Below are 15,234 nucleotides of genomic sequence, written 5' to 3' on the forward strand. Positions count from 1 at the left end.
AATCAGTTAAAAAAGCTGTTGTTTCATCATTTTGCTTTAAAAGAGCAACTTTAAGCCAGCAGCTGGTCGTTTTGCAACCCTGTTGACAATGATTTTCCAACCTCATGTCCATCCCTGCTGACGTTGGTGGAGTTATATCACCTGGAAATGTGCTCCAAATGTGTGCTGAGCAGCATTGTTTACTGAGGAGTTTTAATCCTCCATTTACAGCTCCTCTGATGCACGGCTACACTGAAATCAGCAAAGCCATCTGCAGAGAGAAATAGAAAGCCTTCGTGAGTGGAAGGGGAAGGAGATTTGAATCATCGCGTGCTGGAGAACTTCTCTCTATTTGTTACCGGGCCTGAGATCTCCAAAGGAAAAGAGAAAGAACAACCAACCACTTTCCAGACTCCAGGAAGGGTCTGAAAGGTCAATCCTGGCACAACTTTACCAGCAGCCCTTCTGGAAGCTGTATCCCCACCGGAAAACTTTGTCTTTGGTTGGGTCCATTATCTTTGGTTGCATTGGAGTGTCCCACGGTGCTACAGGGAAGGCTGAGGATTAGCCCCTGTGCTGTGTTTGTACCATAAAGTCCTTTTAATGGTGGGAGATACTGTTCGTGTGATAATTGCCTCGGAGCAGGGAAAGATAAACGCTCCTGGTTTCTGTGCCATCGCTTGTACAGCTCCTGCCCTGTGCTGGTGCCACCTGGGGAAAAACTCCCTTTGCCCTAAAAGCATTAAAAGGTTAATACAAAGCACACACCACCTTCCTGGGGCAGCCCACGGCTTCTCCTGGTGAGGGGTTTGGGGTGTTGCTTCTCATCATGCAGTTACAGTTTTAGGGAGGCGTGGTGTGTGGTGATGGCTTCAGCAAATGCTGGCATCTCCACTGGGTTTGGCCTGGTAACCCTGAGCATTTTGGGTGGAACATGGTGGTGTTTCAAAGCTAGAGCTCTGTTTAGAAGGGTGATGGAGAAACTGATCTCTGCAGCTTTTACGTCTGTTATTTTCTTTCTATGAAAGAATGTCCTAAGAGGCTCTTACTTCTTGGTATCAAAAATCTGCTTTTCCTTTTCCCGTAATTCAGAGTAACAGCTCTTTGTTGAAGCCAAGCGTTACCCTTCCTGCATCCCAAGGAAGCTGCTGCCATCATTAAGGACACACTTGCAGGAATCCAGGCAGAAGAGGATAAAAAAAATAGAGATTCTTTTTCAGTTTTAAACCCCCTTTCTTCTCTCTGCCACCTCTGCCTCCTTCCTCTGTTTCTTCTCTTCCGTGGAGCAGTTGCTTGTGAGCAGGGTTCAACTTTTCATTCTCAAATTTAACTTTCTTTTGAGAAGTAGAAATGTTCAGTCTCAAAAAAAGCAGTTCTAGGAAAATGGCACAAAAAAACCTCCCATAAATCCATGTCATCAGTGACAAATAATGGTAGAAAACCAAGTTATGGGCAGCCCACTCATCGCCCCACTTCTCTGCAATGACAATATGCAACCATCCTCATTGGTTTTATTTTTGGGGGTTGGTTATTTTCTCTTCCTCTTCCTTCATGCCAAGGGTCCTTCTGATGGTGTGAGCATAGTGCCCATAGAAGTGGGGTCCCCGCATGCAGACTCCTGGATCTTCTGCAGCAATGTGATAACCTGAACTTCCCGGGGAGACAGGAACAACATCAAAGTTACAGGGATTTGGGGCTGGTGCACAGAAGTCAGGGGCTGGTTTCCCCCAGCAAATCTCCAGTTTGAATGGGAGAGGTTAATGTGGCCATTAATAGATGGGAGCAGAGATGAGACATGTTGAAAGGGGAGAAAAGGAGGGACCCAAAATTGCTTTTGATCCCTCTCTGCCATTCCCCCAAAAGCCACCATGTGCCCAGCACCTGATAAACTCTATTTATAAAGCTGGAGGAGGAGAAGGGAGGCCATAAATCTTCTTGCTTGCCTTTTCTCTATGGACTGAGAGGAAAATTAAAACCATGTGCTTGATTTCCCAGGGATGCCCTGTCCTCTTGTCCAAGCACAGATGTGGCCATGGGGACCTGCCTGTCCTGACCTGGTGACACCTGAATAAGTCAGGAGGTGAAGCCCATACACTGGTGAGGGTGACATCTCATCCAGGTGAGACATTGCCCCATAAAACCAGTGGGGAAGAAAGTTTACTGACATTTTGGGGCAGTTTCATGTAAGAAAACAAGAGTCCAGGGTCATAAACTTTGCTGCTGAACCTCCATCTCCATGGCCCCTTTGAGGACCATATTCCCTCATACCATTACCAAAGCCATTTTATTGGGAAGCAGAAAGCTGATTGCTTTTGGTAGGGAGCCAAACCCTTCATTTTACCAGGTAGGAAGCACAGAGCTTCCAACAGGCTCATGGAAGCTGCAATGGAGTTTCTCTGTTGTCTAATAAGGGGTTGAGCTTGTGCTGCAGCCTGGCGCCCCTACACTCACGATAACTATAGTTGCTGGACTCAGTTCTGGGTGTAAAGGTGGGTGCCAAGCAGGCAGCAAACTCACAGAACATCAGGCTCACTGATGTGATGTACTGCAGCATGCTAAAGCAGTGATGCCCCACTAATGCAGCGTTATTTGATGGGGAAAGCTGCAGGAGCAACAGGTCAAAGGCCAGTGTCACCAAATACGACCCACACAGATGACCTCGCACAAGGGTGAGGAGCACATCCAGACACCAAAACTCATCATGAGGGCATTGGAAGCAGCAACAGTGGGGATGGGGAGGGACCGATGCTCCGTCTGAGTGGGGCAGGGTGAAAGGGGAGATGTGCTGGGCAGAGCCAGTGACCCAAAAGGCCACAGGAGAAGTAGGACCAGATGTTAAACAGAAGCTCACAGTGTTGCTGGGGCCAGCAGGAGCCTGCCCTGGAGGAAATGACCCCACGTAAGATGCATTGTCACCAACATTTCTTAACATGAGGTGGCAGCTAACTGATTGGGATGAGCCGCCCAGGGGCAGCAGCAGCTAAAAATACCAGGAGGCAGAAAAACTGGCTCCTCCTGGCCCTGCAAAAATGGTGCCATTGGGAATTTGCTGCACGGTTTGCATGGCAATGGAGATAGGACTTTCCCCTAGATGTCTGAGGTCTTTTTCCCACCATTCCATACTTTCCACTGGCGCTGGACCTAAAATGCAAAGCTTTGGGAAGTCTTCTGCCAAAATAACCCACAGAGAAGTGCTTTCTGAGATAGTTTTTAAGGTGGGGAAACTGAGGCACTGAGCAGGGATGGATATCACCCTTCATATCCTGGGGAAGACATAAGTCATTTTATCCAAGCTTTCATGCAATCCTGGCCAAAACAAAAGCTGCTGCCTGGCTCCCTTTAGACACGTGTGCTGCCCAAATCAGTTTGCATCCCCTTTCTCTTTGTTGGAGGGAAAGTAAATAAGTCAAACAAACCAAGTCACCAAAACCCCTCCTAAAAACCCAGGTTCTCACGGCCAGCAGTGACCGGCCAGCAGCAAGAAGACTCCCCATGGTGCTTGCCTTGGAAGAACCTGGGGGTTTTATCCGGGTAGGATAATGGGAGCACAAAAAGGGCTTATTTCAACGCCACAAGTGCCACGATGAGAGAGGGATGCCAGAGAAATGAATCCAGCGTGGTGAGTGGGATGTGCCGGCAACGGTGCCAATGCTTTGGCTACACACATGGGCATCAGGCCCATGAGAAGCACGTTTTCGGGCTGCAGATGGGCTTGGGCACAAAATTAGGAAAAGCAGCAAAAGGAAAAGAAGGAATAAAGGGAAAATATCCTCCAGCACCATCGAAGTGTTCCGTGAGCCCTCCGGGCTGGGTTGCAATAACTCAGTCAATAGGATTGGGATTGGAAGCACTGGGAAAAACAGTGTCTGAAGTTTCCAGAAACATCCCACAGCACCTGCGTAATATTTTTCCTTGCTGCCGTCCCCCTAATTGAATCCATCTGGGATGCAGGATCTCTTTCAACGCTGCAGCGCGTGGGCAGCAGCCATCGGGCTTTGCCCCCTTTTTTCTCACAGATCACAGATAAACATGACCCCTTCTCTTGGAGAGGCTCTGAGATACTCAAATCCATGGTGTTATTCTTAAGGGGCTTTCAATGGGGCCTTTAAGAAAGAAGTTCCTATTAACCAGCTAGTTTTCATTCTCTTCATGTCCTATTTTGGGGAAAGCAGGGATGATGGTGAAGGGGAAAAGGAGGGGGCAATCACAGCTTTTCTTTTCCCCCAGGAGCATCACTGGGGGATAAAGGAACTCGCTGCCAACTCCTGTGCCTGGCTGCGTGCCTCAGTTTCCCTGTTTTGCTTGCTAAAACTTCATGCCTAGGAGAGCTTTGCCAACAAATCAATGTTTAAAGTAACATGTTCACATGCCACTGACAGGAGTGATGTTCCCTCCATCAGACCATCATCAAACTAGCAGGAATTCAAAGAGAAAACGCTCCCGCTACACACCAAAACCTCTTCTACAGGGGTAACTCCTACGAGATGAGGCACCAGGGCAGAGGGGTTATGATGTTTGGAGTTCAGCATCGCCCCAGGGATCAGCAGGAAGCTGGGATTGTCATCACATTTTTTAACATTTCCATAAAACATCCAAGTTTTCTTCTGGTGGGAAAACTGCCGAGACGGAGGACGGCTGTTTCGAGGGTGTTTCCTCCCTGATTGCAATTTTCTTTGTAAGGATGTCAAGCCCTGATGCTTCAAAACACCCCAGTGACTCCAGATGCTTACGAATACCAACTTGAAAACAATCCTTTTGCTTGTGGGCACCATCTGATAAAACTGTGGAGAGATTTATCTCCCCATCGAGAGCCCCTGTCAATCGATTCCTAAATACTGGGCAGAGGAGATCATTTAGCTGCCATTGCAGTGCAGACTCATTAAGAGCTCATCTCTCCTAAGTGCTTGTATGGTCCTTGCGATTGTAATTAGTCTCACGGGGATCTTTTGCTGCCTTCATCCCTTATAACACAGCCAATAAAGGGGGAAAGATACAAACATGAGATGCCCAGGAACGGGGAAGGGTCGGGAGCAAGGACAGGGGGAAAGAACCAAACGTGAGATGCTCAGGGATGGAGAAAGGTGGGGAGCAGGGATTTACACCCAGCCCCTGAGTGGCATCTCTCCTTCTCACAGCAAAAGGGTTGGGATGAGATGCTTCAAAGTCAAGCACCTGAAGTGATGGGACTCATGGAGGTCTCATAGGAAGTTGCAGCTCTGATGCCACCTCAACACACTTTGCTCCAGGGTGCCATGAAACCTCTCACCAACTGGATCCTAGGAAGCTTTTCGCTGCCCCAAGGTCCCCCCAGTCCAGCTAAACTTTGTGTAGGGAATGAAAGAGACATTCAGGGAGGGAGGTAGAAGAGGGAGGAAGAGGAGGGAGGATGAGGGCCAGCAGATCGCCAAGGTTTCTGCCGTTGTTGTTTCTATTTTTACCCCCTTTATGTTTATCCAATTTCAAAATTCCACTGAATAAAAAAAAAAAAAAACACAAACCCCAAGCAGGAGCCCTGCCTGGAATTTCTTTCATGCCCCGTTCTCAGCCTGCGTGCGTATTTCCCAACGCGTCGTCAAGGGTTGCATTGACTCAGCGGGGACAAGAGCCAGCTCTGGTTTCTATTACCAGTGATTAATGCCAGGGAACATGTTCAGACTCCCAGGGCTTACACGCTGCTCAGGGACTCAGGGAATTTTTGGTACCAGCAATGGTAAAACCCTTCATTCCTGTGGGGCAGCTGAGTTCATGTTACCCACAGGCATTTGGAAGTTGCCTCCCCAGGAGGGTGAGAGCAGGGCACCCTGAGACCTACTTTTGCTGCTCTCTGAGGAGGATTTCTTCATGCTTAGGTGGCAGTTTCTTCCATGGAAAGAATACAGGGATGAATAGGTAAGAGTTTTGTGATGGCAACCACAGAATGAAGTGGATCAAAGCAGTGCTCCTCCTTGCCTGAGTCCTGGGGACATCCAGAAAGCCAACTCCAGGTCCAGCATCTCCCTCACCCCCAGAAATTCTCAGCTAAAACATGTTTTGATTTAATTTGGTTCCTCTCCACCCCCAGAAAATTGTCATTTTTCAGCTAAAATTCAAACTTCACCCAGTTTACTCCCACACAGAGAGAGTTTCTGTGGAGGTCTGGGTTGATTCCATCCCCTCTTTAGTAACTTCAATCCCAGAATTTCTATGGGAAGCAGACATCTTCAAAAAAAAAAAAAATAAAAAAAATCCTACCACATTATCAGAAATCCCATTTTCCACCTAGAAAATTGTCTCAAGGGATTATTTCCTTTACCAGGAATGCAAATTATGCCCATTTTCAGGCTTTGCTTTCATTCAGCAATCCAAGTGACCAAAAAGCTGGCAGAGCCATGGGCCTGCAGGGTAGACATGTCCTAGGACATCCTAGAGCATCCGGCACGGAAGAGGAGAGCAAGCTGGGGCTGTGTTGGCCCATTCAATTCTGCTTGAGGTCATGGTTCCTTGTCCTCATCCTCCATTCCTGGAAAGCAGATGGATATTGTCTTCTCCATCCTGACTTTCAAGCCAGGCTTCTTGTTCCCAGCCTAGCCCATGCTCTCCTGCGTACAGCCTGAGCAACCAACCCAAGCCCAGCTTTGCTGTGCTGGTGATGGGGATGAAGAGCCAACATTGCCTCCTCCAAACCATGCTCCTAAATAATAACACACACACGGAGCCGCGTGCATCCCGCTGACTTCGGCAAGACCTTTTGTCTGCTTCCCCCCATGTCCTTCATGGGGAGAGAGAAAGTGGTGGGAAAGTTATTTCCCAGGGCACCCAGCTGGCTGCAGCAGCGTCTTCAGGCTTGGAACAATGCTTGGAAGGGAAGAGGGGAAAAAAATAGACTGGGATGACGGTGTAAGGGCTCATCCAAGCAGCAGCAGAGCATAGTTTGTGGTGGAAATGTCCTACAGTTACTTCCTACAGAAATCTGGTTTAGGTTAGGCAGCCCTGTAGCAGGCTGAGATCTTCACAACTCCCAGTCCCTTTGCTGGACTTTCATTCATTTTGCTACCAGCTTTCCTGCTACAGGGTTTGGTTTTCCTAAAGGAGATCTATTGGCCTCCTCACTGTCTGGTTTTCCAAGGGATGTTCCCCAAAATACATCTGCTAGAGCCCAGGACTTCACCTACAAGAAGACACCATGAGACTCCTCATCAGGATACACAGGGCTGGAGCCCTTCAAGACTTTGCTCTTACCATCCATCAAATCCTTGTGTTGGGGTTTCAAAAACGAGTCAGGGATTTGCCAGCAATTTTGGTGGCTAAAATTGGGTGAGATGAAGCCCAGATCACATTCATCATTCATAAGCACACATGGGAAGACACCAGCAAGTTTTCCCATTGTACCTTGTGTTGATAAGCTTACACCCACCTTTCCATAGCTTCATTCCATACTCGTAACACCACGGCCTAAGTGTTGCATCCCCTCCTTTGAATGGCTGTAAGCAGCCTTGCTTTTCCCAGACAACGTCATCTGTGTTCTCTGAGAAGCCATCCTCTTCGAAGCATCTGGAAGCTGAATGCACAGAAGTTGGTCTGTCAAAAACCACAAGTCATTTTTATCCACCACCAGAAACTTCTGTGTTTATTTCTGTAGTTACAGCAACCCAAAATGAAGATCTCCATGGCTTTAAAAGAATGTCTGAGAAAACTGTTGACTCTGAAAGACCGACTGGGTACAGAAAGGATGTCCTCAGCAAAGAGAAAAGGATGCACGCAATGCATGGCCAGAGGACCACCACCTGTGCTCTGTGCTCCTGTGCCACCTCATTCTGGTCATGATCAAGGCAAGATCTGGGGCTACACTCTTCACATTCTTCTATTCACTCTCCTGAACCAATCCAACCCTTGTCCGCAATGGGTCATCTCCATGCAGCCACTCGGGGAGCGAGGACCACTTGCAGATTCATGCACACCAGGCAGTGAGTGCATACCAGCCCACGACTGATCTGTATCAGTGTTGTTTGTGTGGTTAAGCAAGTTTGAATCACAAACCATATTGTTTATTAAACGAATTTAGCTGAAATGTGCAACTTCTGGAAACAGCTTGGCTCTGCTTTGTTTCCCCCAGTCCTATGAGCCCCGGTGCTCACAATGGGGGAATTGAACGCTGCAGCTGCCGCGAGTTCCAAATCCACACATAAAACTTCATTTGTTCAGTTTCTGTTTATCATTTCCATAAGGCATCCCTGTAGGAATTGCGCATTCCTCATCACTAATTTTAACAGGGGAGGATTGCACAGATAGATCCCCACGCTGCCATCAGGAATGCTCCTATGGAAACTGCACCATGTTTGCCTGCCGGTTTGTTGTGTGTGCACCAAGGTGGCTCTTCCTGAGAAGACTTGCCAATGGCTTTTTGTTGAGTTCTTGGGCTTCTCCCTCTTTGCTGGTGGGTGAGCAAGCAGTTGGTACGGCCTTGCTGGTCTTGAGGCTGCCAGTGACTCACAGTGACCATGGATCTAGGTTTTTCCCTGCCCTTGTCTGGTTGCACCCACCCTTTTGGGTTCTGGCTGTGAGGTTTTTGGGAGGGGCATCAGCTTCGTGCTGGGTTGGTGCAGCCCTAGGTGTTGGGAAGAAGAAGACGGAAAATCCCATTTTGCTACTGCTACAAACATAGAATCACAACATGCTTCCTATCGGCACTGAGGTATGTTTCCAGCTCAAAATAAGATACGGTTGCAAAAACTCTCCCAAAACTCACACGCAAATCCCAGACTTGTTGTCAGCATCTCTGCCTTGGCAGGCTGATGGGATCTTCACAAGGAGCTGCTGTGCCCTCTGCTAAAAGGCACACACTTCTTCGAGCTAGAGCAAGTATTTGGGGGCAAGAGAAGCAAAAGAGCCCCCCCGGTTCCATGTAAGCCACAACAGCCATGAGCAAGCCCCTCCAGTGGTTAACAAACCTCACTGCTTAAATACAGCTTCCTCATTTCCACTTTCAGTGTGTTCATTGCCCAGATTTTGCCTCTGGATCCCTCAGCCCTCCACTGCCAAGTGTCTTTTCCCATGGAGGGAGGGAGTCTGCAAGCTGGATAACCCCTTTCCTGCCCGTAGGGAAAGAAGTGAAGCTCCCGGAGCCTCATTCCAATCATTTTCCTTGCTCTGCCCTGAATTGCAGCCAATTCTGCAGCTCCCCCACTCTGGCTGTAAATATTGGTGCTGCTGGAGCCCAAAAGCTGTCACACTGTGGGGATGCTCCTTGCTGCTCCTAGTTCACATTCCCCTGCTTATTCACCCCCAAATCACATTCACATACTGGCAGTGCCATGAGACCGAGCCCCCTTTTTTGGTTGTTAACCTTATTTCCCTATGGGACAAGGATGCATGAACATTAAAATTGAGGACAGGACTTACCAAACCCCATGGCAGCATCAAGCAAAATCTCATACAACAACAAAATCTTCCCCCAGATCATCATTTCTATAACATCATCAGCTAGGTTGTGCTTCCTTAGATGCTGAACTGAATTACTCAGCCAGCACAGAATACCCATCAATGCCCTTTGCAAAGGCACCCATGGGTGCTGGGAGGCCCAGGGGGGCTGCTGGGCAACTGAAATCACCCCAGGAGCTGCTGGCACCAGAACAGATTGGACACCGTGGGATCTAAACCCTTTGGCACATCCCAGCCAAGAGCTCGGTGCTACCTTTAAATAGGTCTACAGTGACAGAGATACCCAAATTCGACTGGGAAATGGGCTCTAGGATTTAGATTGACATAGATTGACAAGTAAGGGCATAATCAGTGGGCATCCATTGCATTGCACTGCCTGCATCGCCCAAGGATGGTGGTAAAGTCGTGCCATTTGAGACCCTCCCCTTTATTAATACCCATTATGTGGGTATTATCATGTGGATCCTTGGATGCACAAGTCATGCAGCCCAGCAAGTGCCGCTCACTTGCCTTTACTTACTTATTTTGCATTTTATCCCCTCTTTCTCCTCTTTCCCTTGCTGGCACAAAGCCCTCAGCTCCTATTTTTGTCGGTGGGGATTGGATCTGCCATGAAAACCACTACAGGGACCTCACAGGAGCAACACCACAACCCCAAAGAAGGGGAAAGGGAAAAATAAACACAGAGATCACCCTGTGCCAGCCAGGCTGGGGGCTGTTCTCACAGGGAGGGAAAAGCCAAAGCAGGGATGTGCCAGCAGCAAACCCCTTTCCTGTTGCCAAATCTCCCTACCTAATTTCCCCCCCCTCTAAAAGAAATCTCTTCCTCTGCCAGGGTTTGAGCTCAACAGCACGTTGCTCCCCTCTCCATCCCTCCCAGCTCCCTGCAAACCCCAGCACTGCTCAGGTTTGGGCTTAAGGCACGCTGGCGGTCTGCACCGAGCCAACATGCTGCATGGCTCTGGCTTGTCATTTCCATCTGGTAAATGTCATTATTCAAAGCTGGAAATAAATGGCACCATTGCTATAATGCCTTTTCCACAGTGCCAGGGCTGGAGCAGGAGGGGAAGGGAGGGAGTGGGCCAGGGATAACCCCAGGCAGGAAGAAATAGTGGGTTTGGGATGCCAGGAGGGTTCAAGAAGAAGGAGTGGGGGAGTCGGAAGGGAGCATCATAGCATCATAGAATAGTTAGGGTTGGAAAGGACCTTAAGATCATCAAGGGCAATTCAAGCTGGGAGGAGGGAATTAGGACATCCCAGTTTAACCTCTTGCAAAAACAGCGCTGTCTTAAGGTCTAAATAAGCTCAGATCAGCATGACCAGGGCTGAGAGGGTCCTGCTCCCACCCCAAACCCCAAAAAGATGCTGCAGGCAGGAGGGGGATGCAACATCTCAGAGAGCATCCCTACCCCAGGGATGCAGCAATGGGGAGCATCCCTGTCCCTGTGCTCTCTAGGAGGCAGCTGGGCGCTGGCAGGCGCACGGACCCCCCCGGCAGCTGGTTTTTGGCCGTGGCTGTTGCTGTGCAGCCTGGCACAATAGCTCATTGTGGGGCCCGCTTTCAAGCGAGGCCAGGGAACGGCAGCGCTCGGCGGCGCGGGGAAAGGCCGCTGGAGGAGCCGGGAAGTTGCTGTTGGATGGCGTTCAGAGGCCCCGGCGCAGCGGGAGGGAATCGGCCGCGGAACGCAAACAGAGCGCGAGGTGGAAAGTGCTGACTGTGAAAGGCGTCCCTGGCATCCCCGGCACCGCCACGGGCGGTGAAATAGAGCCCAGGGGTCTAAATTCCTTCCAATAGCCCTAAATCTCCAGTTATTCTGGGGTGAGGTCTCCAGCAAGCATGAACAGAGTGTGTGCATCCCTGTGAGCGCATCCCTGTGTGCTGCAAATGGCCAAGAGCAAAGCTCATCCCCTTGCTGCCGCAGCACCCCTCACACCGCTCATTCTCCCTTTCCCTATATTCCCCCCACCCTGCAGTCCTGCGTCCAGCTCTGGGGCAACAACACAAGAGGGAATTGGAGCTGCTGGAGCAGCCCCGAGGGCTTGGAGCAAGCTGCTCTAGTGGGAGGTGTCCCTGCCCATGGCAGGGGGGTGGAACTGGGTGAGCTTTAAGATACTTCAACCCAAACCCATCTGCTATTCTATGATTCTATATTCACATTTCTCCTCTTTCACCATATCCTTCCACATCTCTTGTTCTATCTCAGAGATTTCTAGAGAGCCCTCCCTTAGTTAAGGCTTCAGTAATTTCGGTTCCTGTTTCAATCTCTATTTCCCTCCAGCGCCAGTTTAGACATCTCATTTCAAGACACTGACCTAAAAAAAGACTCGTTTGCTCTCTGGCCTCTATTTAGAACAGCAGCTCTCAGCACATGCAGCCACTTCCAAGCATGCAAAGCCCCCTCCATCCTGCAGGCACCAGCCCTGGTGCTGGGGATTCACTGCACCCTCCTGGCACTGTGCGCTGGATGCCCACATCCCTGAATACACACATGCCAGAGCCTGGAAGACCCTGCTTGCTGCTCTGGCTTTGTTTAAATCCCATGCCTGAACAATGACAGGACAAGGGGGAATGGCTTTAAATTGAGAGGGGAGACTTGATTCAGGTATTAGAAAGAAATTCTTTACTGTAAGGTTGGTGAGGCACTGGAATGGATTGCCCAGAGAAGCTGTGGCTGCCCCATCCCTGCCAGTGCTCAAGGCCAGGTCCGACAGGGCTCAGAGCAACCTGTTCTAGTGGAAGGTGTCCCTGCCTGTGGCAGGGGCTTCGAACTGGATGAGCTTTAAGGTCGCTTCGAACCCAACCATTCTATGACCACGGGGGAGCATCTGCTTTGCCTCGGGGCTGTTAGCTGCTGGCCATCATTTCCCCAGTGGATACCCCAGGTGCACCGGGGCTTCCCCAGCCAGTATTTTTAGTGCCAGCATTAAATCAGTCGCCTGCAGTTGCTGGGGGCTGCGCAGAGACTTGAAAGCAGCGGATGGGAACGGAGCTGCTCTTGCTGTTTATTTACCCAGGGTGGCCGGGCTCTGCCTGGCTCAGCGCCTCCAGCTGTGATTAAAAGAGCTACGGCAAGATCAAGGTCCTGGCAACAGAGGCAAAGGCAGCTCCGCTCCTGCGTGTTGCTCCCTGTCTCCAAGCTGCATACGGAGCAGAGCGTCCCTGGGGTATTCCCTGTTTTGGGGTCCCATCTGCCTCTCTGACAGACCTTGGTGCTATCAAGCTTAGGGTATGCTGAGCATTCAAAACTCAGTAGCATCCCAAGCCCACACTGAAGCATCACGACACTTCTCCACCCCTCATCCTTCCCCAAGACCTCTCGCTTCCTGCACGGCTGCAAGCTGAGCAACTATAAATGGAGTTATTATAAATATTCCTTACCCTGGATTCATCCGTTGCATCCTCTCCACGTCGATGACCTGACGTCCCTTCTTGGTATTCCACGAATCTTGAGTGCTTTGTCTTCGTGCTGATTCAAGCAAACAAGCGTCAATGATGTTGTCCTCTGGGAATTCCCCATCACACAAACTCACCGGCCCTATGAGTAAGCGTCGGCTCCTGGACCATAAACCTCCCAGGATGCTTCACTAATCAGACCTACATGTTAAAAGGCTCAATCAATCCTGGTTTGCTGAGGATGAGGGATACCTGAGCCAGGATAACAGCACTGGAAAAAAACATAATGTATAAAAATGTATCTTTCAAAATCTGAAGCACAATGGTCTGATTTGCTTTAGTGGGAGCCCAGAGGTGGATTTCTCCTCTTGACAGGCCACAGCCCAAGGTCTCGAGCAGAAAAGTAGATGCCCAAGAGCACCTTCACAGCAAGGGTGAGCTGGAGGCTTTGCAAGTTGGCTGCGCCTATTTCACAACAGCCGGCTGAAGAAATTACAACTAGAAGTCATTTTGGGTGGTAAATCACAGCCCAAGTTCCTGGTGATGATCTGGGATGAAAGCCCATTCTGAAACCCTGGAATTGCCCCTGGGATGGCAACGAGGATTGGTGATGGTCTTCAAGGAGCTGGAAAGGTAACCCAAAGCGAGAGGGAGCTGGTGTCATGCAGCATCTTCTATGTCCACCCAGAGGCCATGACTCCAGTCAGACCCTTATTTCCTATAACCACACAATAATAATGCAAAAAAAAAAAAAACAAAAAAACCAGAACTTGCTGGGATTTACAAGAGTTTGCATTGCTTTTCCCCCTTTCTCCCTGAATTCCAAGAGCAAAGGCAACGAAGCACCACACCGACACAGAGGATTAGGAATTATTCTTCTTTTTAATTTCACATGGTTTAAAATACGATATGAAATAAGGCTACAGTATATAAAAAACTCTCCAGCAAAATGATGTGCCAGCATCAGCAATTAAAACAAAACCAATCCCCTCCTTCTTTAAGGGTTCAATGGAGGAGGGACTTCTTTTTGCATCCTTTAAAAAAATGAAACAGAACACAACACAACGCACGGACACACACACACACACACACACCCCGCTACATCTCTAAGCTACCTCAGCTCAGTTTGTTTAAAAAGCACCTGCTTTTTCCTTGTTTTTTTTAATCTATTTTTTTTTTTAAATCTGGCTTTTAAACTTTTTTTTCCCACTTTTAAAAAATATAAATTATATGAAAATACAAGTTGGAAAATAGTTGAACAGCACAATATAACAATCTCTTCTTTTTCTTCTTCTTCTATCAGCTTAAAAAGAAAAATCTCCTGTAAAAACAAAATTAAACCAAAAAAAAAAAAAAAAAGAACATCCACTTTTTTTTTCTCTTTTTCTACTGAGGCAGATAATTCCTGGAGATATTCCATTACAACATATATGTATACATAGATTTATCATTTATTTAAACCTCTTTGGAATGTAGACAACAGCTCACGGATGTTATATAGACCCTACCAGAGAGCAGAGCACGCCAAGGCATCCCAATATTGCGACATTAAAAAGGAAGAAGCAACCAAAGCCCTAAAGCCTTGCAGAAAACCCCTCCAGAAAAGCAAACGCAAGAAGACGGACACGTTTCCCACAGCATCCAAATACCGGTGCTTCCTGGGACCATTCTTTTGGAGGAGGTTGGTTTGGGAAGATGTGAGAAGGTTCAATTGTACAGTATCTTCTATTTCTTGCCCTGTTTGGCCATTTTTCCCACCAAAAGCACCTGAGACATTCCAAACCAAGACATAATTACCCAATTCCAAAAGCCATGTGTATCTGCTCAGGGTGAAACTTAACCCCATGCGGAGAAACCAGCACAAGAGTAAGCCATGTCCCCAACAGTTCTCCATCGTCCCTCTCAAACCCATCTGGTCCAGCATGTGTGAGTGGATTAACCAACTCTTCATGGCCTTGAGGAACAGGAGGGCAGAAGGTTTGGGGTCCAGCACACCTGGTTCAGCACACCCCTTGCGAAAAGCCAAAAAGCAGAAAGATACAAACAAAAACAGAAACAGCAACAAATCTGCAAAGTTCCAGTGTATAAACAGCACACAGCCCTCTCTGGGATGGTCTCTAGAATGGGAATAAAAAGCAAAGGAAAATGGGGAACGATGAACCTGACGTCCCTAGGACTGTACTGCCCTTCTGCTGCACACAGCCTGTGAGCTGGGATGGCAAAAGGCTGGGAGAAGCGCCAGCCAGGAGCTACTCCCCAAAAAAACAGATCTGCTTTCCATACTTTACCCTTTCTAACCTCTAAATCAGCTGCCCCAAAACACTGGCAGCACACAGGTTCAGCTTGGAAACCTGGAAAATCTAAGCACAGTGGACTGGAAGAGAGATTTAGCCTGGCAGGAGGACGGGGTTGGTCCCCGAATTCCCATTGGAAGGAAGTTTTAT

The sequence above is a fragment of the Pezoporus wallicus genome, unplaced genomic scaffold, assembly GCF_028554395.1.
Source record: "Pezoporus wallicus isolate ANWC-B61680 ecotype Strahan unplaced genomic scaffold, APGP_CSIRO_Pwel_v1 contig_8797, whole genome shotgun sequence".
NCBI classification, from domain to species: Eukaryota; Metazoa; Chordata; class Aves; order Psittaciformes; family Psittacidae; genus Pezoporus; species Pezoporus wallicus.